This window comes from Aquarana catesbeiana, linkage group LG09, assembly GCF_042186555.1.
Source record: "Aquarana catesbeiana isolate 2022-GZ linkage group LG09, ASM4218655v1, whole genome shotgun sequence".
Lineage (NCBI taxonomy): Eukaryota > Metazoa > Chordata > Amphibia > Anura > Ranidae > Aquarana > Aquarana catesbeiana.
This window is the reverse complement of record NC_133332.1, coordinates 247844140-247871902: the sequence shown is the minus strand read 5'-3', so window position 1 is coordinate 247871902 and position 27763 is coordinate 247844140. Positions and strand designations below refer to the sequence as shown.

General features: G+C 44.1%; 1 long non-coding RNA gene across 1 annotated transcript in view; it reads left to right on the top strand.

Moving 5' to 3' along the window:
• Positions 1-10728: 10728 nt before the first annotated feature.
• LOC141108486 (uncharacterized) overlaps positions 10729-27763 on the top strand; it is a 260079-nt gene continuing 243044 nt past the window's right edge. The window contains exon 1 of the long non-coding RNA XR_012236075.1: positions 10729-11205. This is a non-coding gene — a long non-coding RNA (uncharacterized lncRNA). The remainder of the gene's footprint in view (positions 11206-27763) is intronic.

The following is a 27763-nucleotide window of genomic DNA, read 5'->3' as shown; positions in this document are numbered from 1 at the left end:
TGCAATAGGGCAGAGCTGGGCGGCATTAGTAACAGAACTTCACACTGAGATATCAGGACACAGCATGGGACTAAAACAGGCATGTACTGGCCATCGGGACTACAGGGAGTTTCCCGGTGGGCCGATGGCTCAGTGGGCCAATTTCAGTGACAGTGGACCGCCGCCTCCCTCCGGTCCTCTGTCCCCCCCGCAGTGCTCACCTCCTCTCCCTGGCTAGTTATGCAGTGCGCCTGAATACAGACATTATGCTCAGGAGTCAACACTGAGAAGCTCATCATACGATCCGGAAGGAGGGCGGCCTCACTTTCCTGCCTAATCTTGTCCCATTGGGGGGGGGGGGGGGGCGCCAAACTGATTCTTTGCCCCAGGTGAAATAATGTCTAGCTTCCCCACTGGTACTGCCCATAAGAGAAATAATGTAGAATGGCTAATGGTAGTGGGGGGGGCTTGGGTGGCAGGCCGGGGGAGGCGGGTTTGTCCAGCCGGCATGGGAGAGACCTGTCAAAGTGGGCCAGTCTGGATGAAGTCCAGGGCCAAATTTTTGTCCCAGTCCAGCCCTGGACTAAAACCTCAAGGGATGAGGGAATTTCAACTGGGATAGTTGGCAAGTATGAGGCAGCTGCTTTGGGCCCCACAACAATGACAGGGCCCAGGGCAATTGCCCCTTTTGCCCGGTCTTGAAGACGGCCCTGTGTGAAAGGCCTCGGAGAAACTATTATACAGATGTAGCACCCTGGTGTTTAGGCAGGGTTGCTCCTAAATTTACCTGCCAGTTATAGCTACCTTGGCCCATTGTTAGGGATCAATTGATTTCACTCTAAGTCTGTAATTGCTGCACTTTTCTCTTTTGCCGCTAGGTGAACGGGTACCTGGTGGTATTAGATACGAGAAGAGCAAAGCAAGGTCAGATTATGGGTATATGGGTTATCCCAGCCATTGGGTGTTTTTTTTTTTAAATCACTTGGCCTGCTGGGAGAACCTATATATTTGGCTGGAGTCAGGTGATCAGTGTTCTGTGCCACCTGGACGGCTGTCTGGGTGGACATGTGTTGTACTGTCCGGGCTAATAGGCCAGAGTTTGGGCCTATCCCGGGCACATCTGGCTGCTAGGCTGTCTGGGGCCTATCCAGAACAAAGAGAGCAGGACAGGGTTGGGATTGTGGCTTGCAATCTAACCAAAAGTGACAGTTCTGCCGGCCGGAGAACCTGTCGTAGTCAGAGGTAGAGGGGAAGCTGTCGCCATTAAGAGACTATCCACCTTATTACCAGGGACCACAGTGAGTAGCTGAAGCAAGTACCGGAGCAGAATTCTCACCAACCGGGGATGGTGAAGAATATGGAAATCTCAGTGGGTATCAAGCCAGGGACCCAGCCAGCGGAGGTGACTCTTGCAGAGCAGCCCTGTGTGTCAAGCCAGGGACCGAGCGGGCCAGTGGGGTGAAGCTTGAGAAGTATCTTGAATGCCAAGCTAGGGACCCAGCAGAGAGGCGGGGGTGATGCTTGAGGAAGATACCACAGTGAAGAATGGAGGAGCTCACAAGATTCAGTGGCAGTGAATCATCTAGTCTAGTGAGAGACTGGGAGCTCAGTTGGCTGAAGAACTACAAGAAGTGATTGTAGTGGAAGTGAAAGAACTGTTACACCTTGTGTTAGAAACTGTTAAAGACCGTTGTCATAGGAGACAGCATTCCTACACATGCAGATGTGGCGTCTTGCTGGAGATCTTTCCCTGCATGGCTATCCTCCCGTTGAAGTCTCGGAGTTTGCCAATTAACATTGCAACTATCTAAGGTGTCCTGGCCCTAACCCTCTCTCCCAAAGTTCTGTTAAGCGAAATAAAAATCTCTTTGCATTCAAGAAGTTTCTGGCGCCCAATGAATCTACCTTGCATTACACCCACTATGCCTTACAACCCACCACATACAGGAGGATGTCAGCTATCTCTGGAGGTTCTCATTAGACTGAAGGAGGCCAGAGACCGTGCTACACACATATTACAAACATTACAGGTATTGTTCATTAGCCTTGCATAAACGTTGTGACATTCGCAGGTGAAGTTTTCATGAACTGACCCCATACTGCACTAATATAGAATATAGAGACAGGAAAGTGAAGTGGTGTGCAGTATAGTGTAGTGTACAAAGGGTATGCATTTATATATTATATTATTATATTTATATGCATTTATATACTATAAATAGTAGTGTTTGTGTTGCATAGTATACAGAGTGGAGCTGTGTGTACGTTGTATATATAAAGGGAGAGAGAGAGCAAGAACACACAGCTGGAAAATCATTGAAAATTGGGACTTTCTCCTAAATTTACCAAAAATATCTGTAGTGAGGTCTCTATGTCAATTCATAAATCAATGACACATTTAGATCTCTTTGCAATATCAATACCAGAATTACATTTACAGCATCAAACACTTCCATATCAAAGTATGTTGGGGTCAAGCCTCTATGTTTCAGTATGAACACTGGTTCACACTGGGAGTTCAGGCTCAGAATGTTCAGTAGCCCACATATACTATGAACAGTACCGGGGTATTTACTCAAATAATGTAATAAAGATGAGAAGTATGTAGTATTCCACAGCCACCTGTCCAATGTAACCTTCAGTGCCAGTTCACACTATGCAGTGCGGGAACTGCATACGTTTCTGAACAGGAATCGCACTGCATTCATGTTCAAATCACATGGGATTCTTCAGCCGTGCGATTTGAGCCATTATTCTGAATGGCACATATTGCACCGAATCAGCACCAAAATCACACAGGACCCTCTTTTTTTTTTGGCCGCACCAGAATCGGATCGTAAATTGCACTGCCTTTTGCAAACTGATTTCGGGGTGCCCTTAACATACACACCCACAACAGTTTGCATGAACGGGGTGCAGTTTGGATGTGGTGCGGAATCTGCACAGAATTTGCTGCAAATTTGCTGGCACTCAATCAGGTTAATGCAGCCTGAACAATGAAGGAGGATAATTGGTCTGGGTTGTGTTACTGCACCACACTGACTGAGTACTCTTTGGTCTTTCTGGGCGCACTGTATAAATCAAACAATTATTCTTTAAGACCCCTTTCACACTGGGGCTGTGTTAGCGCTAAAGCGCCGCTCGCTTTTGCGCCCCTTTTCGGCCGCTAGTGAGGCACTTTTAAGCCCCAAAAAGGGGTTAAAAACTCCTGTCTTGTGGTGCTTTCAAAGTGCTTTCACTCCATTGGGCCAGGGCGTTTTGCCCCAAAGATGCTGCTTGCAGGAGTTTTATTTCCTGTCCCTAGCGCACGTCCCAAGTGTGAAAAGTCACACTGGAATGAATGGGAGGCGGTTTTCAGGCGCTTAGCATGGGCTATTTCCACCGCTAAAGGGCCTGAAAACTACCCCAGTGTGAAAGGTGTCCAAGTGGGATGTGTGTGTGTCGGTACTCAAGGCCACAGGCCTAAACTGAGAAATATTTTTTTTTATTCTAGTCTGCAGATACTGCGCTTTGTACAACTGCCATGCATTAACAGAAATAGTATTTCATTTGAAAACAGGATTTCTCAGAATCCTCCCGTTTCTGTCACTGACTTCCTCTCTGTCCCACAGACCTGCATAGTATGAGGTCACATGAGAGGAAGACTGTTGTGTAGAATATGGTATTCTCAGCAAGGTTAGGTTTAATTTCTCATCTTTGGTAAGGTCCTCACACATCTATGCCAGGGGTGCAGGATTACAGTCCTGGGACTCATTGTGACTTCCTGGTAAATGTAGAACCCTCCACCCAATATTCATTTTAAAGTGTTCAATAAAGGCATTTTGTGATAGCACTTACAATATCAACAGAACCAAAGTGAGGAAGAGTCTAATAAAAATCACTACAAGCATTGCAATGTATATGGTTGACCTGACAAAACGGTATATTTGCTTTATTAAAGGATAACTCTAATTTAGGCCCAGTTATCACTTATAACCCCACCACTAGTCCTTTTACCTTTTCCAGCAGGCCGCATAATTGAAAAGAAGACAGGTAAGTGTAAGGTTGAATTGAATTCACACTTTTGTGGTACATTAGCACACACTGATAATCACATAATATATTTCTTCATTAAAATGTATCTATGGTCAAAATGTAACATTTTATATTCATTTCCACATTTCAGTTATTTCTAGCCTACTCTGATTAGTCCGAATGATCTTCTAGTCCAGGGGTAGGAAACCCGCGGCACACAAAGCCTCTTTTGCCGGCACTGGACTCCCTCCCCATCAGCAGAGCAGTGCACGGCAGAGTCAGTGAGACACTAATGTATTCCAGTTTCAGAATTCCCTATGCTGAACCTGCACTGAGGGGGAGGCATTGTGCCCCCAAACATTGTAAAAGATGGGAAACATTGTTTGGTTCTCTAACTTTGCTGTAGCTGTGATGGGGAAGAGATTGTGCAGTTCTTCTGGGGGGGGTCCCTGGTTCCAGGGGGAGGAGGACTGTCATTGGCCACTGCTAAAGCCAATCACAGTCCTGCTAGCCCCACACACCATCTGGAGGAAGACGACTTGCTTGGTTTCCACTACCAATCTCAGAAAGAAGGGATTTCACTGATTGAGAAAACCAAAATGATGTGTCTCATCTTTGCTTCCTTTCCCCACTCTGCATATCACACATATCATAGATGAGAAGAGGGTACAGCGGTGGGGCAGATGTGCAGGGAGGTACAGTGGTGGAAGAGATGAGAAGGGGGTTTAGCAGTGGGACAGATGAGCAGGGGGGTACAGTGGTGGAAGAGATGAGAAGGGGGTTTAGCAGTGGGACAGATGAGTAGGGGGGTAGAGCAGTGGGGAAGATGTGAAAGGAGGTGTATTGGTGGGACAGATGAGCAGGAGCTTACAGTGGTGGGGCAGGAGAGCAGGGGGGTACAGAGGTGAGACAGATGTGCAGAAGGTAGATGAGAAAGCGGGTTACAGTGGTGGGGAAGATGAGCAGATGGGTGAAGTGTTAGGACAGATCAGAAGGCTATTCAGTAGTGAGACAGAAGAGCATGGGGATACAGCGGTGGAACAGATGTGCAGGGGGGGTTCAGTGTTGGGCTAGATGAGAAGAAGGTTACAGTGGTGGTAAAGATGAGCAGGGGGGGGTTCAGTGTTGGGGCAGAGTAGAAAGGAGGTACATTGGTGGTACAGATGAGCAGGGGGTTACAGCTGTGTGGCAGAGGAGCAGGAGAGTACAGAGGTGGGGCAGATGTGCAGAGGAGAAAGGAGGTACATCAGTGGAACACATGAGCAGGGGGTCCAGTGGTGGGGCAGATGAGCAGAAAGGCTTAGTGTTAGAACAAATGAATAGATGGTTTAGCTGTGAGACAGAAGAGCATGGGGGGTACTGCGGTGGAGCAGATGTGCAGGGAGGTACAGTGGTGGGACAGAAGAGCATGGGGGGTACAGTGGTGGGGCAGATGAGCAGGGGGTACAGTGATCTGATGTGTGGAGTTGCAGGAATTGGGGCTGATCTGAGTGCAGAATGTTATTTTCTCACTACTAAAGTAGTTTACAGTATTTACTAAAATCCTTTTCATAATTGAGAGTGTGAAGTTGAATTTTTTTTGTTTTAAAATCGTCACACTCAATTTCTTTGAAAACATTTTTTGGCACACTGTGCTCAAAAGGTTGCCTACCCCTGTTCTAGTTCATAAATATACTTTATGAATCCCCACACATTTAATTCCTTAAAGCAGAACTCCAGGCAAATTTTTTTTTTACATGTCCTTGTTGCTGATCTCCTTCCTTCACCAACTGTGTCAACCATGTTCTTCTGAGCTCTGTAGTTCCTATGTAATAGGCTGCTGAACTTGCTGAAAAGCCGTTATTGCCTGGTGATTTCCTGTTTGTAAGACTTCTGGCTGCTATCCCTCCCGTAGCCTCAGCCATCACTCTGACACGCCCAGTTGTAGTGCATGAATGAGGGGTGCATGTTATGTTGAAGTGGGCGAGTTCACATTTACATGGACAGGCCTAGTGTACCCTCCCATATTCTCTCCAATTCCAAGGATTCATGGGAAATGTAGTCTGATTACAGATTGCAGTTGAGAGAGAAGAGGATATGATGCGATCACTATTCTAACACCTCCTCCTTGCCAGAATACAGGTTGTATTTTTTGAATCACAGAGCTGACTTCCTGAAAATTCTATCAGACATCTCTTAAATGGTAAGAAATTTTTACAAATGTAATAACTGTTTAGTGTTTTGTGTGGGGGGAGGTGTACTACTGTTTTTTTTTTTTTTTTTAAAGTGACATTAAAGGTAAAATGTTTTTTCTTTTTTAAAATAACAAACATATCATACTTACCTCCACCGTGCAGCTCGTTTTGCACAGAGTGGCTCCTCCTCGCATCAGATATCCCCCTGGAAGAAGCGCTCTCCTGGGGGGTTACCTTGCGGGCGGGCTCCCGAGTGCATCATTCGGCGTCCATAGACGTCGAATGTAGGAGTCGGCCCCACCCCCTGGCGGCAGCGTCATTGGATTTGATTGACAGCATCGGGAGCCAATGGCTGCGCTGCTATCAATCTATCCAATCAACAGCTGAGAATCCCGAGCAGAGAGGCAGCGTGTTTCCAAGGGACAAGTTCGAGGGGTCAGGTAAGTAAAATGGGGGGGCTGGGGGGGCCGGTCACTGACAGGTGTTTTTTCACCTTAATGCATAGGATGCATTAGGGTGAAAAAACACATACTTTTACAACCCCTTTAAATCCCAGAGTTCTGCTTTCAATTCTGTGACACGTAGTCACTATGCCCTGTGAGCAGGCACTGCTGTGACACACATTTCACAGAGCCTGCCTTCTGAATTACAGAGGTGCTGAGAGGAGGAATTTCAGGAGGTGGAGTCAGTACTGGAATCACTGGTACCACTATTATTTTGAATACAGGGGTACCACAGGGATGTGTGTTAAGTCCGGCCTTGTTTACATTGTTCACTCACGACTGTACTCCCATACATGCGTCTAACACTATAGTGAAGTTTGCTGATGACACCACTGTAGTGGGACTCATACAAGATAATGATGAGACAGCTTATAGGCAGGAAATTCAACATTTAGTTGAGTGGTGTAGAGAAAATGATTTAATACTCAATACGGCAAAAACTAAAGAAATAATAGTGGATTATAGGAGATCAAGGAAGATCAATCATTGCCCGGTTCATATAGGTGGTGAGGAGGTGGAAAGGGTGGACACTATTAAATTTTTGGGAGTACATATTACAAGGGAGTTGTCGTGGTCTCAAAATACTTTTTTTCTAGTGAAAAAAGCACAGCAGAGACTGTTTTTCCTTCGGAGACTGAAGCAGGCTGGATTGCCCTTAAGGCTTCTGGTCAATTTCTATCATTGTACCATTGAGAGTATTCTTCTCCACTGCGCTGTAGTGTGGAGGATAAGAAGTGCCTGTCTCGTGTGGTGAAAACAGCACAGCGGATCATAGGAACAGATCTACCAAATTTGGACACAGCATATGCCAGCCGATTAAAAAAGCGGGCAAAAGCTATTAGTATTGATCCAACCCACCCAGGTTACAATGTGTTTGTCCCATTGCCATCAGGGAAAAGATATAGAACACTTAAAACGCACACTAATCGCTTAAAGCATAGTTTTTTTCCTAGGGCCGTATAGGAAGCCCGGAGCAATATCAGCAGGAGAATAAGCGTAGGGCGGGCATGACGGGGTTAACAGGGATTTAACAAATTTTCTAATGGGTGGTGAGTATAGAGCCGAGGGGGAGGGGCTGGAGGAGCTTTGATAAGGGGGGCCCCGCCTGGGATGAGTCACCAAAGCGTGGTGGAAAGTTCCCACCCACCCTCCCTATGGTTAGCAGTTTTTCTTTTTGGTTGTTCGGGAAGTGTTTTCTGGTTTTTCTTCACAGGTACTGGCAATGGATGTCGTAGTGGTGGCGGACGTTGGTCTGGGCAGGAAGAAGATATCAGAAGGATGAGATCGGGACTATCGTTGGAGGGGTCCTGATGGTGGTTCCCGGTTGACGGAGGTCAGCCGGGAAGGGATAATGGGCACTGCGGTCAGGGGTAGTCTTTGAGCCAGCTTGTCGGCTTGAGGCAGTGATAATACATTTGAGAGGGACTGCAGTGCAAGAAGGTGTATTAACACAGAGGTTTATTGAGTGCCTGCTCAGACCAACGTTAGATTTCAAAGGTTTTTTATAACAGATATGTTTTTTCCATTTAAACGTTTTTATATTTTTGATATTTGAGTCATTATATTTGTTAAATAAAGTAGGCTGCTACGGCCTTTGTTACCCCAAGAGTACGGTGTGGTCTCGGTTACTGAATACGGTTAGAAGGGGGGTAGTAGTTCATGGGAGTTAAACACATCTGTTATACAACAGTCATGTCCATAATCCCATCAGGTACAGTGTTTTAGGAATTTTATGTAGAATTTTAACATTCTTTTATTTATTTATTTTTAAATAACATTTTATATCTTGATATATTTAAATAGATATGTGGGCATGTGCTAGGAGTATGTATGTGTGGTTTTCTTGAGAAATGTTTTATTGCTGCTGTAAAGGGTATCCGAAAAAAATTTTGTTGTATGTATACAATGACAATAAAGTATATCTATCTATCTACCATGGGATATGTAGTCCTTAAATAGCAGAGGAGAAGCTGCAAAGCACACAGGGAATTCAGGAAGTTGTGGAAAAAGATGGCCAGCAGACAGGCAGCACTCACAACATAAAAGGAGAAGTTTTTTGTTTTTTATTTATTTTGTTTTTGAAAATTATTTTTATTTTGTTTTATACTTTTTTTTATATTTTTAATAAATTTACAAAGATTTCAAACAATCTTCTTTAAAGTTGTCATTATGGGGTATTGTTTATATAATTTTGAGGAAAATAAAGTGTAGCACTACCCCCATAGGAGTTGCTGTTATCCGGGTCCCCACTGCTGCACAGCCAGTCTTACAGCATTTCCTTCATTCACTTAAACACAGTAAACCGACCTTGGCTTGTTTTTGTTATTTTATTAGGGGATGATAACTTGGATGGGGTAGGGAATTATTTGATGCCCAACCTGAAAATGTCCAGAACAGAACTTTCTCCCTATTTACACAGAAATCCTCTTCTCCCTTCCTCCTCCACAAACTTGGTTCACTTATGTACAGCGCCTGCTGATCAATCCCGTTGGAATTAACAGTCCTTTTTCAATTCAGCAGCAGCCCATTACAGGCTACCCCTTTGTGGGTGATTTAGCACATTGTAGAGTGCCTCCCTTCTGCCTCCCTGTGGACACTGAGCAATGTTCTACCACTGCAGAAGTCTACCAGCCCAGGGCAAGGTTGATGAAGACTTGGCACACCGCGGTCTTCAAGAAAGCACTGTTAGAGCTGACAGTCTCTCCCCTTGTCTTTGTCCCTGCATCGTGCTGATTTACTCACTGTCTCTGCTTGCTCTCTCCCGATGCCTCTCCAGTCTGAATCCCTCCAACTGCCTCCTGTGGTGGAATCCTTTCAGGCCAGCTTTCCCGAGCTCCAGGCCGAGGTAAACCCCCCCCCCTTCAGTAGGGGTCCCTCTAGGGCCACCGACAGACTTCCCACAGCACTGCTTCTCCATCTTCCACCCGACTCCCCTGCTGGTGTGGCCCATGTCTATTTATGGGCTTCCCAGTCCCATGCTAGGCCCACTCCTGAGGGCCCATAAATATTCAGGGCAGCCCCCCTAGCCTTCACCCACTATTTTCTAGAACATTCTTCGACATTCTAGAATTGGGGGGGGGGGTTCACTTTGCGGTTACATGACAGCATGGAAAAACATGAAAAAAAATGCATTTACATTGCAATTTATGATAAATATATATGGGGGGGGGGGGGGACATTGGAAGGAAACATAGTAGTAATAAGTAGTTTATTATGCAGTCTTTCCTTCTTCTGGACCCACAACCCAAAAATTCCATCCTTCCATCCTAAGGTAATCTGATATTCCTTGGATTAGGAATCTACAGCTGCAGCACGTCCTTTGGCGTTCTAAATTGTAGTAACTTATTTGGCACGTTTTACCATGCATTACCGCAACACATAGGTCTGAAGGGGCTCTAGATGTGTCAGAGACTCTGGCAGAAAGATTTCTGAACAACTGTCCTTTCCTTCTGAAATGCTAGCCATCTAGATATCCACTGGGTCTGGATTTATACCTCTTGTCCCCAACCAACCCTTCCTCATAGTCCAGGCAAACGTTTGTATCAAGCTAACAAGATCAGACATGCCACACAAGCCATGCCAAGTCTGTGAGCAGAGAAGCTGAACGACTGTTAGATCAGTTCACCTAGAACTAGGGACTAGCAGAGTAGGGTGCCTGATTCTGCCAGCAGACCTTTAGGTTCTGTTCTAGATGTCGGACTAAGTAGGTGAGCTGTAAGTACACCATATACAATCCCACAAACTATACAAGGACAGCAACAATGAAGACCTGGATAAATTACCCTGGTAGGCAGTGCAGCCATCTGGAAACTTTCATTAGTCACAGAAATGAATTACTGACATCAGCAACATGGCTTATGGATGGCTGTGTGCCACCCCTGTCTTTCTTCTGCTGCCCTATGCCATAGTCCACGTTGATTGGGCAGAAACCCAGCCCTGGCTATCATGCTGATACAGCAGCTTTCTAAGTCACTGACCCCAACAATTATGCAGATCAGAAATTCTGACTTGCTGTACTTTTGTTCCAGGTCAGGAACTCATAAAGTTCTCTGCTCCACCCACTAGACCATTACAAGGGCACACATCCCAACTTTCTGACAACGAGGGACACCGACCATGAGGAGTGATTACACCATAAATATTTGGTTAAATCCTCATGTGACTTTTTTCACTACTACTTTTCCTTTAAATGGCTTTAAAAAACAAAACAAAAAAACGAATGCAATAATTTCAATACTGGACAGAAGGTTTAGCGTAGTATATAAACAATTTGTTGAGATTAAAAAGTCAATTTAATGTCAAAGTCTACAGTCCAAAAACAGGGACACATGAGGAATAGTAAGGGACAGACGGATTTGGTTCCAAAAGAGGGACAGTCCATGAAGAACAGCTAGGAGCTATGTAGGGGGGACTTGGAGAATGCAGCAGAAGGAATGAAACGCCATGGAGGGGAGAGAGGAAGGAAACCCCAGAATGGAGACCTTGCTTCCTCAGCTACAAAGAATGCCAGCGTCCACCCATTACCAGCTTATCAGGTTTGGGTGGTCTCATTTTGTACATTATGTGGTATTTTATGAATGAATTTGCAATAAGTTGGACAAATGCTGAAGGTCTTGAAGCATTCCATATAAACAACTTTTTACCTTTACAGAGAAACTGTGGATCTTCATAATTATCACTTGCACATAAGGATCAATTTCCTATTTATAGTTAGTACATCGCTGTGCAATTTGTTCCTCCTGCTGCAAATGCAATCTGTAGAATTTTCCTTCCAGTCTCATCAGGCACAAACAAGCATAAATAACTAGGAGCAACAGTGCCACCAGCAGACTATAGAGAGGAACTACAAGCAGTCCTGTAATCAGTATGAGTACAATGAAACAATATTCCAGAGTTATTTATTTGCCTGGCTGTCATTCTGATCTTCTGGTTTCAGCACTTTCAGAGTCCCTGACCTGAAACAAACACGCAGAAAATGATGTCAAAATGTCTGATATGCTTAATTGCTCTAGATCATGGATTTAGGACTGCCATACATGGCTCGATTTTCCTTCTTTCAGCCTGCACTACCAAACACTGACTCTATCTGACAGGATGCAGTCACTGTACAGCTGACAATTTCTACCTTTCAACCCTTTTTGAAGCTGCGTGGTGATTGCATGGTTTAGGAGATATCCCCTGTATCTGCATGTGCCGACAACATTAGTGTGCCGTTACCGGCGGCTCCCGCGCTCATGCGCAGGAGTGACTTCATTGCAGCTCCCGCCAATCACAGCGCCGGAGCCCGCGATACTCAGAAGTAACTCCGGGAGCGATGTAACTCCGGGAGGACCGCTATGGGAGCTTCGATCTAAGGTGAGTATAGCATAGCATACTAGCTCATTATGCCTTTGTCTTGCAAGTTTTTCTTTTTTTTTAGTTAATGGGTTTACAACCACTTTAAAGTGATACTAAAGTAATTTTCTTTAAAATAACAAACATGTCATTCTTACCTGCTCTGTGCAGTGGTTTTGAACAGAGTAGCCCTGATCCTCCTCTTCTCAGGTCCCCTGTCAGCACTCCTGGCTCCTCCCCCAGTGCTCCCATAGCAAGCCACTTCCTGTGGGGGTACTCGTTTGTGCTCACTCCTGAGCTCCGCTCTGTGTATCCATTGAAACACAGAGCGCAGATCAAACCAACCCCATGATCCCTCCTCACTGGCTGTGATTGACAGCAGCCTGAGTCAATGGCTCCCACTGCTGTCTCTGAGCCAATGAGGAGGGAGAGAGCCAGGAGAGAAGCTGCTCCTGTGCACATCACTGGATTGAGACAGGGTTAAGGTAGTTATTAGGTGGGGCTGGGGGGGAGCTGCACACAGAAGGTTTTTTACCTTCATGCATTCTATGCCTTCAGCTTTCAGAACCACTTTAAATATTATGTTATAAATATTAAAGGGGTGTATCGATTCATGGCAGTCAATCAGAAATTACCTCTCATTGATCTAACGTAAAGACGAACTGTCAAATTAGAGTTACATTAATGTTTTTTCATAGGTAGATAAATTCAAAGAAGAACTTTTTATTTTCCCATGCAGCGGGGCTGCGCTCGCACTGCATGGGTTAACTGCTTATTTTTTTCTAGGGGATTGCAGAGTGGATATATTATATACTTGCCTAATCCGCTGATCCTCTGAGCAAAATAACGGTCCCCCCCCCACACTAGCGGTCTTGTAAATGAACTGTTCCTGACGTCATCACGTCCGTAGACTGGCTCTGGGCGTGATGATGGCAGGAACAGTCCACTGCTGGATGTGGGGGAGTGTTTTTTTTTTTTTCAGAGGATTGAAGGATTGGGTAATTATTGCTTTTCCTTGCACCCCTGGACAAAATGAGCAGTTAACTCATGCAGTGGGGCGGTGGAGAATAAACATTTTGCCCGCAGTTCTTCTTTAACACTACTGTTCCATTATACTGGTCTTCCAAAAATCTCAATACAATAGTTTAGAGGGAAATTAAAAGGTTTAATGCAGAAAAACCTTTTTGTAGTTAAATAAAAAATGTTTATAATGGTCTATATAAATTAAACCTATAGGGACAAAAGAGGAGAAAAGAAGGATTTGGGACTATCCTTCTAGATCAGTGATGGTGAACCTTGGCACTCCAGATGTTTTGGAACTACATTTCCCATGATGCTCAACTACACTTCTGAGTGCATGAGCATCATGGGAAATGTAGTTCCAAAACATCTGGGGTGCCAAGGTTCACCATCTCTGTTCTAGATGAAGGACAGTTGGAGGATAGGTTGAAGAAGTGTGTGTTTGCTGAAGGGGAGGACCAGAGTTCAGATTGGCTGATTTTACTCTTCAACAGAGATCATCTATTTGAACTCCTAGTCTTTTGCGCATATTACCAGAACTGGAGGGAGCCTGCAACAGCATTTTTGTCAGTAACGGAAAAATGTGCCTTTTTATTTTGCAAATAAAATGTTCCCAATGTGCTTCTGCAGTGTTTTGAGCTTTAATTGGGGCTGAAGTGGTAAATATTACCAAACACGAGCAGCCTACGTGATTTTCAGGCTTCCTGTAAGAACGGCGTAGAGCGAGGCTGTGCAGGGTTAACCTCCCGAGAACAAGTCGTTTACAGCTCAGGCTGTGTCATGTGATGCTGGTTTGCATGTGATTCTCTTCCACACAATCATGTCTAACCCACTTCCTGCTTAGACTTGCACAGTGATCACATGCCTGTGAGCACAAACTTTCTCTGGGAACACTGCAGAGTTTCGTTCCAACTCTCCATACATTATTCCACAGACGTTTCACTGGCTCTAGAATGCCTGAGAATAAAACTGTCCACTTTTTACGGTTGGGAAATAAAGTTAAATATAGATTCGGTTAGGAGATTGTCAGACATTAGGACGTCAACCTCATTTATCAAAGTGTCGGAAACAAATGCATAAAAATAGCCATACCAAAAATGATCATTCACTATAGGCTATTGCAACGGACAATGGGGTTCATTTACTAATAGAGCAGAGGGTGTTCACTAATAAAAGTGGCCGTACATGGCTCAATTTTCTTTTGCTCAGCCTACGGACTGAATGAGAGAACATCACTTGATTCCCCCCATTTGTGCTAAAGCTGGCCACACATTGTAAAATTTCTCTTGTATAGCCCCATGAGTTGAGCGAGAGAGATCACTCGATTCCCCCTTTCATGCTAAACTGTGTGGATGGAGGAATCTCTCTTGCTGGCTATTATGTTCTGACAGTCGGCACCCACAGCTGTCAGAATATCCAACCAGTGGCTGCAGCCACTATTCAGCCAAAACATTTTTGCCTGGCTACTTGGGTTTTCAGATTGAAGGTTGTTGGGTAGAAGGATGCCAACAGGACCACCCATGGCTAGAATTCCGGCCAGTTCCTGATGAATTTGATCCAGGTATGGTCAGCTTAACAGCATGAATGGAAGGAACCCCTTCTGCTGGCTTTTGTACTCAGGCAGATGTGGCACCAGCGGCTGCCTGAATACAGTGGTAGTGCTGAACAACGACTGACCTGATAGGATTCAGTTACTGTTTGGGTGATAAATTTCCACCTGGTGCAGTTGATTTTTAAAATGACTTTTGTTGAGTTGGGTGGTGCTTGCAGGGACACCCACAGCTGGAATTTCAGCAATAATGGCCAGCTTTAAAAAGTGGATGCTCACTCAAAGGAACAGAAGATTCCATCTTGCTTATCGGAGGGATTGGAGACACAACAAGGCAAGGGAAGAGACTGGACCCAGGGGAGAGGTGCTGCCTCAAAGGCCAGTCCACAATGTGAATCCAGGCATCCACGGCTGGTTAGGGACATCCTGCCTGAGAGAGGGGGATCCCAGGTGCAAATCCAGGCACCTGCACCACTGGCGTGAGGCGGTCCAGTATGAGGTGACCAGCCGGGTCATCAGAAGAGCCTGCCTGTTCCAGGACATTCGTTTGGCCCTTGACCGCAGGATTGGTGAGCGGGCACTTGCCCATTTGTAGGAAACAAGGACACTGCACACAGACAGAGTTACTTCACTTTGGCCACACTTACCAGAACCTGGGTCTTGTTAATGGTGTCATGTACCTGGTATCAGAGCCCAACTGTAGAAGAAGGAGACCTCTCTTACAGCCCTGGCTCAGGGACCACTGGGGTTGCAACAGTGGTACAGGAGCGCAGTGAGGTAGGAGTGCCTGTATGATCCGTGGTAGCTGATGCAGGTAGTAGAGATGATCCACCGGACGGACTGGTAGCAGAAGCAGTAAGAAGTGGTGGTGTAGGTGCGGGTCAGCGACCCCTGGATCTAGGCGGAGATGGATCAGGTACGGACTAAGCAGAGTGAGACAAGCCGGGTCAGAACGGGCAACAGGTAGTACAATCAGCAGGCAAAGGGTAGTCGGCAGGCAGGCAGAGGTTCGGCAACAGGAGATCAATAGTTTCAGAAGTAGCAAGGTCAAGCAGGCCGGGTCAGGAGAGGAGAAGGCAGCAGTAGTCAACGAAGCACGGTCAGGTAAACAGCAGGTTCAGGATCAGAATCAGGTTAAACTGTAGATCAGACAGCACTGTACCAGAGCAGCTGCTGGCCTTTTAAAGGGGAACTGGCCCAAAGCCAAGTCAGCGCGCGCTCACGCGACGCTGCCTGGTACAGTGCGCTCCCATAGGAACATGTGTGCGCACACGCCTGAGTGTCTGTCCCGCCACAGGGTATCCCTGACAAATGGTTTGTTAAGCAGTTACAGTGTCCGCCTTGCTGTCCGGATACTGTCAGAATACCGCAGATACACTTTGCTAAGCAGGAATGAAAGTGCACCAACTAAAGTGGCTAGCCCAAGATCCAAGGCCTCATCCTTCTTCAAAAGGAACTGAAGTTATTGGTGCCATACGGGCACACACACACATGATCAGGGCTCTGTATATGTTGTGGGTGTGTGGGACAGTTTACCTTGGGGGCGGATCCATTGAATTTTGATTTGAGTACAGTGTCTGTAGTTGGGCCTGTGGTGTCAGAGAGGACTGACATGAGAGAAGGTCATTCTTCTGCTCTCCTCCTGCCTGGACTCAGAGCCAATATGAGTAGAGGTAACCAGTTCTGGTATAGACTCCATATTGTGATTTATTGCTATTAAAGTGTTGCCTCTGCTCTTACAGTTACTCACAGTTTTGAAATTCAATGAAAGCAGCCTGACTATAGTATTGAGCTATATTGCTCTTGATCTCAATTCTTACTGTTTAGTTGATTTACATGATATATATTGTTATTGTTTGTTATTTTCCACAGAAGCTTCACAGTAAATACAGTTCTGTGCTTTATCATAACGTGTGTGTTTTCATTGGTCCTTGCACTTACACTATTGCCAGGTGTACCAGATGGGCTGTTCTTAGGGTTGAGAGGCAGAGTGCAGAACCAAACATACTCAAGCGGCTCCTCCGGGGGTAGCGCTACATAAGGCACAGCTGTGTTCACATTGAATTCCCAATCATTTACTAAACTCCGTGAACATTCATTTTGCTAAGTTTACGCCTTTGGTAAACCAGTTCCTGTGTATATGTTTGCAAAGATCAGGTCACAGCACGATACTTGCTGGAGTTTTTAACTTATTTATCATTATACTAGAGCAATAATATGAAGGTATCTGCAGACCACATCAAGGTCTAACATGCATAAATTCTGGAGGATTCAGGCTAAATCCCAACTCCAACCAACATCTTTTCTTTTTTTAAAGGTATGGACAATGTAAGGAATCTCCTTCAGGTTTTTTTCCCATGTGTACTTATTGGGAAGATATCCCCTCAATTTCTATGTGGATATTGGGAACGGAGACAGTAAGGCCGGATTCACATATGTGTGAATAGGAAGTGCATCCAATTCGCATGACAGACGAGTGCCGCCGGCTCTCAATGAAGCCGGTTCACACATGTCCGGGGCGGCCACGGTGCAAATTCCAAAAGGGTCCTGTGCATTTTTGTGTCCGACAGCTGCAAATTCAGGCAAAAATTTTGACCTAAATCGCACCTGAACCAGGGAACAGCGGCCGCACATATGTGGACCCGGGCTTAGGCAAGCCATTGAGTATGCAATTTTCTTTAGTTCAACCGCGGGGTGATTGTTTTGATGGGGGAATCGCTCCCACTGCACTATTGTAATCTCACAGCTGGTGGTTTCCCAGTCGTCAGAATACAATGACCACTGCTGGTGGCTATAGCTGCTGGCAGTGATCACACGAAAAAAGAAAATGTACACGCTGCCTGCCTGGAATTATAATGCACTGTTGGGATTGCAATAATTTACTTCAGAGATCAAGTCGGCTGCTACATAACGGGCCATAATACTACAGATTGTATTGTAAGACTAGAATGAAAATACCCTGAAGGGTGACCTCTCTTACACTGAACGCAGTTATAACTTTACATTAGGGTGCTTGAATTTGATACAGGAACACTTTAATGCCTAATTTCAGCTGAAAAAAAAAAAAGACCTCACCTTTGAGAACACCCACTTTGTTCAAATTCCGAGGCAGGAACTGTAAGCTGTCAGCGAGTAGTCATTGAGAGCGGATGGTGACATTGGTTGGTGTTTTTTTTCTGCAGGTTGTTCGTCGGGCTTCGTTCATGATGATTGGCGAGGGTCTGCATTGCTGCTCTTTTTGTGTTTTGTTTTGTAATAAAGTAGTTGTCACAAACTGCGCCAGTGCGTTTATTTACGTTTCACTTTTTTGGTGATTGACTAGGGGTACTATATAAGCTGTATCTTTTTAAGGCCCACCGCAGACCCTGACAACCCTGGCATTTTTTTTTTTTTTTTTTTGGCACGGGGTCCCCTATGGCAGCACTTTTTTTTTCTTTACAAGGAATTGTATAGTTTTCATGTTGCTCTTTAGGCATTATTAAAATTGTGGCTCCATACCAAACTAAATTTATTATTTTTTTGCTTTTTTATAGTGCCCAGCTCCAATGCCATTTGTTTGACAATCCCTTGCCTAATAGCCTGCAAAATTGCCATTACTGTTTTTTAACATTTGGCTCCTACTGACTTCCGTGGGGCTCGAATTCTGCACCTGAACTTTGTGAAATGGTCAAAATATTCTTGGAACAATTCATACCCTTTTCACATTGATACATTGTTTTCTTTTAGCGCAGAATTCCCTTCATTGTTATTTTGTACATTCCTAAAATACAGAGTGCCTGCACCAGTAGATAAAAAATCTTTTTTTTTACTGAATTGACTTTAATGTTATATCACAATTCTTATAAAATACTTGTTGCACATATTTATTGATGTTGTGGTATTTACTGCAAATTTGATATTTTAATGTATATATTGTCTCTTTAATTATTACATTTCATTTCACGTATCACATTTATGTCATTGTCATGTGACATATTTATCACATGTAATAACTGTTATGCTGCGTACACACGACCGGTTTTGCCGTCTGAATAAACTCCGAAGGTTTCTCAGACGGAATTCCATTCAAGCGGTCTTGCCTACATGCGGTCAATCCAAAGTCTGACCAAAGTCCGACCGTCCAGAAGGCGATGACGTACAACGCATACAATGGGACTAGAAAAAGGAAGTTCAATAGCCAGTAGCCAATAGCTTCCGTCTCGTACTTGCTTCAGAGCATGCGTCGTTTTTGGTCCGTCGGAACAGCATACAGACGAGCGGTTTTCCCGATAGGAATTGGTTCCATCGGAAATATTTAGAACATGTTCTATTTCTAGGTCCATCAGAATTTTCAAAAAAAAAGTCCGATGAGGCATACACATGATCGGAATATACGATGAAAAGCTTCCGTCAGACATTTTCTGTCGGACATTGCACTCGTGTGTACGCGGCTTTAGAACATGTTCTATTTCTAGGTCCGTCAGAATTGTTGAATAAAAAAGTCCTATGAGGTATACACACGATCGGAATAGACGATGAAAAGCTTCCGTCGGAATTTTTCTGTCGGACATTCCACTCGCGCCTTATATGCGACTTTAGGCTCCGTTCACAGAGTTGCATGACAAATCGTTCCCCATGTTTTCCAATGATAACTATTCATATATGCGTGACCTAAAGTTGCAGAAACTTCAAAGTAGTTCATGCACTACTTTGGTCCGACTTTCATGCAACTTGAGGGCCATAAACTTCAATGTTAACCCTCAGAAGTTGCATGAAAGTCCTACCTGAATGTTATACAATCCAACTTGTGTGCAACAGTTGTCCATTATCACTGTTTAAAGCCAAAGTTGTATCCAAGTTGCACCCATCCAAAGTTGCACTCTAAAGTCGTCACAACTTTGGAGTCATACAAGTGTGAATGGAGCCTTGGTGAACTGACCCCACAGTGCTTTAACAAATAAAGGTTGGGAAGTGGTTAAAAACACGTGGTTGAGCCACATTTTTACTGCTTCCACTTAAGCTGCAAGGGCAGTGGATGGGGGTGTGCACATATCATGACAGTGATGCTTTGCTGCTAAAATGAACCCCCTCCCCCATCAGTGGCGGCTGGTGCTCAAAATTTTTAGGGGGGGGGGTGCAAACAAACTGAAAAAAACAAACAAACAATCAATTGCAGCCTCACTGTGCCCATCAAACGCAGCTACTGTGCACATCAATTGCCACCACTGTGCCATCAAATGCAGCCACTGCACCCATAAATTGCCGCCACTGTGCCATCAAATGCAGCTGCTGTAACCATCAATTGCTGTCAGTGTCCCCCCCGCCCGGCACTTACCGGTCTCAGGTCAGCGCTGTCCTCCATGTTCCCTCTCCGAGTCCTCGATGTCTTCTCCCATCCTCTTCTGCTATGATTGGATGCCTGTCGCTTCAGCCAATCAGGTGACAGGTAACCAGACCTGGTGCACCTGATTGGCTAAGAGGCAGGTCAGTGTTAGGGAAGCGATATAGTCGCTTCCCTAACACAACACTACGTAAGCAGCTGTTTACCAATTTGGAAGCCTATTAGAGTCCACGGCTGTAATCAGGACGCCTATTAGAGCCGACGGCTCTTATCAGGCACTTCCAAAAACACCCCCGCCGCTGTAATTCAGATGCCCGGTGCCTGACAAGGGGCCGGACATCTGAATAGGGGGCTGCAGCGGCGACAATAGATAGATTCATGCAATTCGTGAATCTATCTATTTGAGATTGACAGGTGCAGGAGAGAGGGGCCGGCGCTCCTGCACCCTCTATGGACGCACTGCCACTGTCCCCCATCATTTTTTGAGGGTATTACTGCCCGTTGAGCGCATCACATTCAAGTGGCACTTGAAAGTGCTGACTTTTGTAGGTTAAAACAGGCAGTAAGATAGAAACATAACGCTTGCTCACTGCCTGTCAAACGCCCTCTAAAAAGTGTACCACTGAGGATCACTCTTCAGTGGTCTAATGCTATGGTAAACTAGTACTAAAGGTCATCCTGGTAGGATTTACGTTTACTTTAACACATGTAACCATGCAATAAACACACTCACCAGCACATGTGAGCATACATGAAATAACATGTACACATGTCACTGCATAGGTGTGAAGGGGACTGAAAAGAGGTGGTAAACACACAAAATACAGGTATACTGATGTGCGTCTAATACATAGTTGTGTTACTACCAGCACAGAAAGCCTTCACATAGCGCACATGTATAAACTGGCTGCTGAAATTGCTGTGATCTTAGCACTAGCTGCCTATTTACCGTACACAGAACAATCTACAGTCTGAAGAAAGCTGTGAATGATCCATATGTCAGGAAGGAAAACACGTCTATTTATAATTGTGTTTACCAGCAAGTAAATTGTTTAGGAAAAAAAAAGATATTTTTGTCAGAAGCAATCTGCATATTGTCCAAGAACTATGCATAGCCCCACTGAAAGCTGAACGCCACGTAAACAGCTCAGTACAATGGAAATTCATAGAGGTTTTACCTGACAAAGATTTGGAATTGTGTCCAGTCAGTCTTTTGATCCAGCCACCTACGTCAGACACAACAACCAGGTCCTGAAATACAAAGTGGACTAGACTGTAGTTGAAGTAAACCTTTTACTACATAAACACATTGATAGAGTACATTATGCTGATCACTTTCCCTGTATCTAAAAACATTACAAAGAAGATCACTGCCCATTAACCAGTTCCTGCCCAACCTATAGCAGATTGACGGTCGGGCGGTGGTTCAGTTATCTGGACTGGGCTTCATATGACGTCCAGCAGGATAACAGCCGCCGCGCACCCGCGGGGGGGAACGCATCGCGGCTTTTTCTCAGCAGGAACATGGGGGGAATGCAGTTCTGGCACCTCCAGAACTGAATGGCAAGGTGTGCTGGGGTGGGCTGGAGGGTCTATTGATTATGGCTACTGGGGAATCTATTGTTGCTGGAGGAAATCTATTTTTGCGGAGGAAGGGGGCTATATTTTTGCTGGGGAGGTCTTCTTTGCTGGGGTTGGGTCTTATGTTGCTGGGGGTCAATTGTTGTTGGGAGGGGGTCTTTGTTGCTGGCTGCTAGGGAATATATTGTTGCTGGATGGGATCTATTTTTGCAGGGGGGCCTATTGTTGCTGGTGAGGATCTATTGTTACTGGGGTGGGTCTTATGTTACAGGGGGTCAGTCATTGTTGGGAGGGATCTACTGTTAAGGGAGGGATCTAATGTTTCTGGCTGCTGAAGGGTTTATTAATGCTGGCTGTTCGGAACCCATTGTTGCTGGGGTGGATCTATTGTCGCTGGGGTGTCTATTGTTGTTTGATCTATTTTACTGCCTTTCTTGTTATCATTAACAAATTCCATACAAAATACTTACTGCCACAAAATGATACTTGGTTTTGTATTCTCTGAAAGGGGTTGTCCCAAGGAATGGTGCTCAGAGGTGGGTAGAAGGCGGACTGAAGGGGTGACTCGGAAAGGGAGGAGTTCCTGCACCTATTCTCTGAGAAAAAAAAAAGCCCTGCGTACATCCAAAAGATTGGCAGAAAAATCTGTGATTTCAGACCAAAAGACTCTCATGCCCCGTACACACGATCGGAATTTCCATCGGAAAAACTTTGGATGGTTTTTCCGACGGAATTCCGCTCAAACTTGCCTTGCATACACACGGTCACACAAAAGTTCTCTGATCTTTCGACCGCCAAGAACTCGGTGACGTACAACACTACGATGAGCTGAGAAAATGAAGTTCAATGCTTCCGAGCATGCGTCAAATTGTTTTTGAGCATGCATAGGAATTTTGCGTGTTGGAATTGCTACAGACGATCGGAATTTCCGATTGGAACTTTTTCAGTCCGAAAAATAGAGAACCTGCTCTCAATCTTTTGCTGGCGAAAATGCCGCCAGCAAAAGTACAATGGAGCATACACATGTTCACAATTTCAGACCAAAAGCTCACATCAGAGTTTTGCTGGCGGCATTTCCGATCGTGTGTACGGGGCATTATTCTTGGACAATCCCATATCATATGAAAGAAATTTCCTATGCCAGTCAGACATTTAGGACAGAAGAGAGAAGAAATATTGTATTATATCTCTGGTGAACAAAATCACATATGTTTCAGACACTGTATGTGCCACAAGTTTGGAATTTAAGTGATCCCCCTTTTTGGCCAACTTAATTAACCACTTGACTTCCGGAAGATTTATCCCTCTTCATGACCAGTCAATTTTTTGCCATACGGCATTGCGTTTAGCTGATAATTGCGCGGTCATGCCACACTGTACCCAAATTATTATTATTATTATATAGGATTTATATAGCGCCGACAGTTTACGCAGCTCTTTACAACATTAGGGCAGACAATACAATAACAATACAATTCAATACAGGAGGAATCAGAGGGCCCTGCTCGTTAGAGCTTACAATCTAGGAGGGAGGGTCAAGTTATACAAAAGGGTAATAGCTGTGGGGGATGAGCTAATGGAGAAAATAGTGCAGTTGTTAGATGGAGGCAGGATAGGCTTCTCTGAAGAGGAAAGTTTTCAGGGATCGCCTAAAAATGGATAAATTTGGAGACAGTCTGACAGATTGGGGTGGGGAATTCCAGAGGATGGACGAGGCTCGGGAGAAGTCCTGGAGGTGGATATGGGAGGAGGTGATGAGGGAGCTAGAGAGCAGGAGGTCTTGGGAGAATAAAATGTATGTCCTTTTTTTCCCCACAAATAGAGGTTTGGTGGTATTTGATCACCTCTGTGTTTTTTATTTTTTGTGCTATAAACAAAAAAAGACTGACAATTTTGAAAAAAAAAGTTTTACTTTCTGCTTTAAAACTTCCCCAATAGAAAAAATGTAAAAAATCTAATTTCTTCATCAATTTAGGCCAATATGTCTTCTGCTACATATTTTTGGTAAAAAAAAAATCCCAATAAGTGTATATTAATTGGTTTGTGCAAAAGTTATAGCATCTACAAACTATGGGATAGTTTTATTTATTTATTACTAGTAATGGCGGCAATCAGCGACTTATAGCGGGACTGTGTTATTATGGGGGACATTCTGACACTGACACTTTTGGAGAACCAGTAACACTTATACAGTGATCAGTGCTAAAAATATGCACTTTCACTGGACTAATGACACTGGCTGGGAAGGGGTTAACATTAGGGGCGATCAAAGGGTTAACTGTGTGCCTAACCTGTGTTTTACTATACTGTGTGAGGTGCTTTTACTAGGGGTAGAGATGGAATTTATTCCCTGATTTTCAGGGACACAAACCCCATCCCTTCCCACCTGTCAGAACGGCGATCTGCCATGTTTATGTTCTGCATCTGGGGGGCTTATCAGAATCTGGAAGCCCCTTTTAACAAGGGGGTACCCGGATCTTGCCCCCCCCATGTGAATGAATACCCCTACCCATTCACCAAAAAAGTGTCAAAAAAGTAAAAACCACAGAAAACAGTTTTTGACAAGTTCTTTTATAAAAATTTTTAAAAATTTAAAAAATAGTGTCCCTCGATGTAGTCCATGCTCAATCACGCTGCCCGCAAAAATAGAAAAAACAAAAACAAAAAACAACTCCGCTGTGACCTCTCTTTAGAGAAACAATTCATAAATTATGTCACCATGACATGGCTATCATGGACATAAAAAGTGATACAATATGCCTCATCCCTAAATAATACAGAACAAAATAGAGAAAACAGAAAATGAGACTTTTTTGGCACCGTATAGAACACACAAAATCGTATGTATATGTAAATATTGTCTTTTATTAGAAAATGGATTAAAAACAAATTAAAACCATTAGATAGTATTAACCCAAACTAGTGTGAGAGCATACACCCCCCCTGTATACAGGTAGGGAGCCTCCAGAATATTGACACTGTTTCATTACATATATGCCAAATACAATCACCAAGAACAAATAATATAGTGGGGGGGGGCTATCTCTGTGGAGGGGTTCGTCACCTCACACTAGGCGGACAGTGCTGTGCGCAACATATTTCGCGTTGACAAATAACGCTTCTTCTGGAACGTAAAGGGTTAATTACAGCGTTAACCGCTTCAGCCCCGGAAGATTTTACCCCCTTCCTAACCAGAGCACTTTTTGCGATTCGACACTGCATCGCTTTAACTGACAATCGCGCGGTTGTGCGACGTTGCACCCAAACAAAATTGACGTCCTTTTTTTTCCCACAATTAGAGCTTTCTTTTGGTGGTATTTGATCACCTCTGCGTTTTTTTTTTTTTGCGCTATAAACAAAAAAACTGCGACAATTTTGAAAAAAAGCAATATTTTTTACTTTTTGCTATAATAAATATCCCCAAAAAATATATAAAAAAACTATTTTTTTCCTCAGTTTAGGCCGATATGTATTCTTCTACATATTTTTGGTAAGAAAAATCACAATAAGCGTATATTGATTGGTTTGCGCAAAAGTTATAGCGTCTACAAAATAGAGGATAGTTTTACGTCATTTTTATTATTTTTTTTTTTTTTTATTAATAATGGCGGCAATCTGCGATTTTTATCGGGACTGCGACATTATGGCGGACACATCGGAGACTATTGTAACCACTAGGGGGCGATCAAGGGGTTAAGTGTGTCCTAGGGAGTGATTCTAACTGTGGGGGGGATGGGCTACCACTCACATGACAGAGATCACTGCTCTGGATGACAGGGATCAGTGATCTCTGTCATGTCACTAGGCAGAACAGGGAAATGCCTTGTTTACATAAGCATCCCCCCGTTCTGCGGCTCCGTGACACGGTTGCCGGAACACCGGCGGACATCGAGTCCGTGGGTCCTGCGGGCATGGTCAGGCTGTACGCGGTGGGCGTGTGCCCGCTAGCCCCGCCAATTAAAGGGGATGTAGAGGTACGCCCATTTGCCCACCACTGCCATTGTGTCAACGTATATCGGCATGCAGCGGTCGGCAAGTGGTTAAACCAAGCAAAATGCGTGGACCACAAAAGAGCGAGGAACAGAGCCAGTGGCAGGCATGATTGACCCTCCCCATATGATTACAAGTAGAAATGGGGATACACAACAAAGGGTTATTATATATGGATATCCGGGATTTATTGGGGGTAGCAACTTCATCTCCCCATAGTACAAAGTGTGACGATGGAATTATCCAAGGAAAAAGCATCAGCTCTATATATCCCTGATCATGTGCAGCCTCAATCTCCCATGCAGTATCCCGGCTTCTTCCGAATATAATTAGGGCAGATCCACCAAGGTAGCCTTGCCCTAGGGCCTCCTCTGTATGCTCAGCTCTGCTCCTCACTGACTGGCTGCTAGAGCTCCACTGGAAAAGACCAGAATTTACGATAAAATTAAGAACTTATATTTAAAAAAATTAAATACAAGAAAATTATTTATTTCCCATTTAGGCCAATTTACCTTCCAGTTGCCATTTCTTCAGAGCAGAACTGAAACAAGGCTTCTTTTTGGCGACAAGACAGTTTCCTCTATATGATGACCATTTATCTATGGCCATTACCTCATTGTATTATAACAAGCTATGCTTGCTCCCCACATTGCTTTTTTTATCTATTTTTACTTATATTTGTGATCACCAGTACTTGTACTCATTGATTTGATGTACTGTCCTTTTTAAAAATAAATGCCTTCAGGGTTTTTTTGACCTACACCATATGGAGTCCCTCCATTTTCTTTTGTTTTTATCCCGGTTCGATCAAGTCCTTTTTGTGTGTAACAACAACCTCCAGATGGCTCCCCCGCGGTGTGGAAGTCCTTTACCACGCTGGAGAACCACAAGGAACCAGGATTCTCCGGCCTGACCACCATGGATAAGGAGTGGAACTATCCCTCATAGAGTGACCGTTTTCCAGCCAACCGTAACCCTGTGGCACTTGGCCCACATAAGCCTGATTGACCCACTACCAAACGTTAAGTGGGTCCACCATATCTGGTAAGAGTACCCACCCTATTCCTTTCACAGAGGAATTCTTCATATTCACAACTGCACAGTTATTTGCACATTGTTTGTGTTGTCCGTGTCCAATTGAAGATTTGCTATCAAGCATGGGATGGACATATCTTTGAATTTTCATAAATTTCTTAGTCCCCTTCAGTGAACATTGGACTTTTTATTAGTTTATCTACCACCATTTTATAGGACATCACAGTTCATTGTTTTTTTTCTTGTAGTGCTACACTGTATATTTTTATTATAATAAGACTATCACTTTAGCACATTTCTTTACATGAACACATTAGTGATTTGTATATAGGTGAGTAAAAGGTGTTATTTTTATCATCAATCTTTAACATTTTATTTATAGAACGTACTGTTTTCTGTTCACATGGACACAGTTTTACAATGAAGGATAACTCATATTTTTTTTTTTCTTTTTCTTTTTTTTTTTTTTTTTTTGTGCTACTTCAGCGAATTCATTTGAGAAGTTTAAATCACCATTATAGTTCATTTTTATCCCATCTCATTATCACATCATAGTAGCGTAGCCTTTTAATTTTTATAATTCTTTATTTATCCTTTACAAGAATACAAAAAACCGCACAAAGCCTATAACGAAGCCCAATATGTACTACGTTGAATTCCCAACTTTCCCTCCCTAGGGCCCCCCCACCGTCCTGCAATGATGCTTCCAATAAGAAACATGCGTTCTCACAATAACAGCTCCGCAAATCTCCCCGTTTTTTTGAAAGATATCCACTTCGCCCACTTATCCCTGTCAGATTCTACTTCTTCCCCTGGCCCGGTGTCCTCAACCTCAACCCCTTCTAAGATGTAGGTTTCATTAACCCTTATTAGCCAGTCGCGAATATTTGGGCCCTCTACCTCCTGCCATTTTTTTGGGATTAGACTTTAACCCTGATATTATTGAATTTGGCGAAAAGATGCAGTATACCTTCTATTGTGACCCTCGGTCCCATGGAACATACACACCCAAGGGTCCTCCGTAATCACTTTCCCCGTTATCTCCTCTATAATCTTTAACACTTCCTGCCAAAATTTTTTAATAATTGGGCAATCCCACCAGAGGTGCGCCATCGTTCCTCTGTCAGTACACCCCCTCCAGCAATTTGAGGGTTTATCCGATTGGAACTTATTTATTTTATCAGGTGTCGCATACCACCTGGACAGGCATTTGTAATTTGTTTCTATCATCCTCATGTCCACTGCTGATTTGTGTGTTGCATTG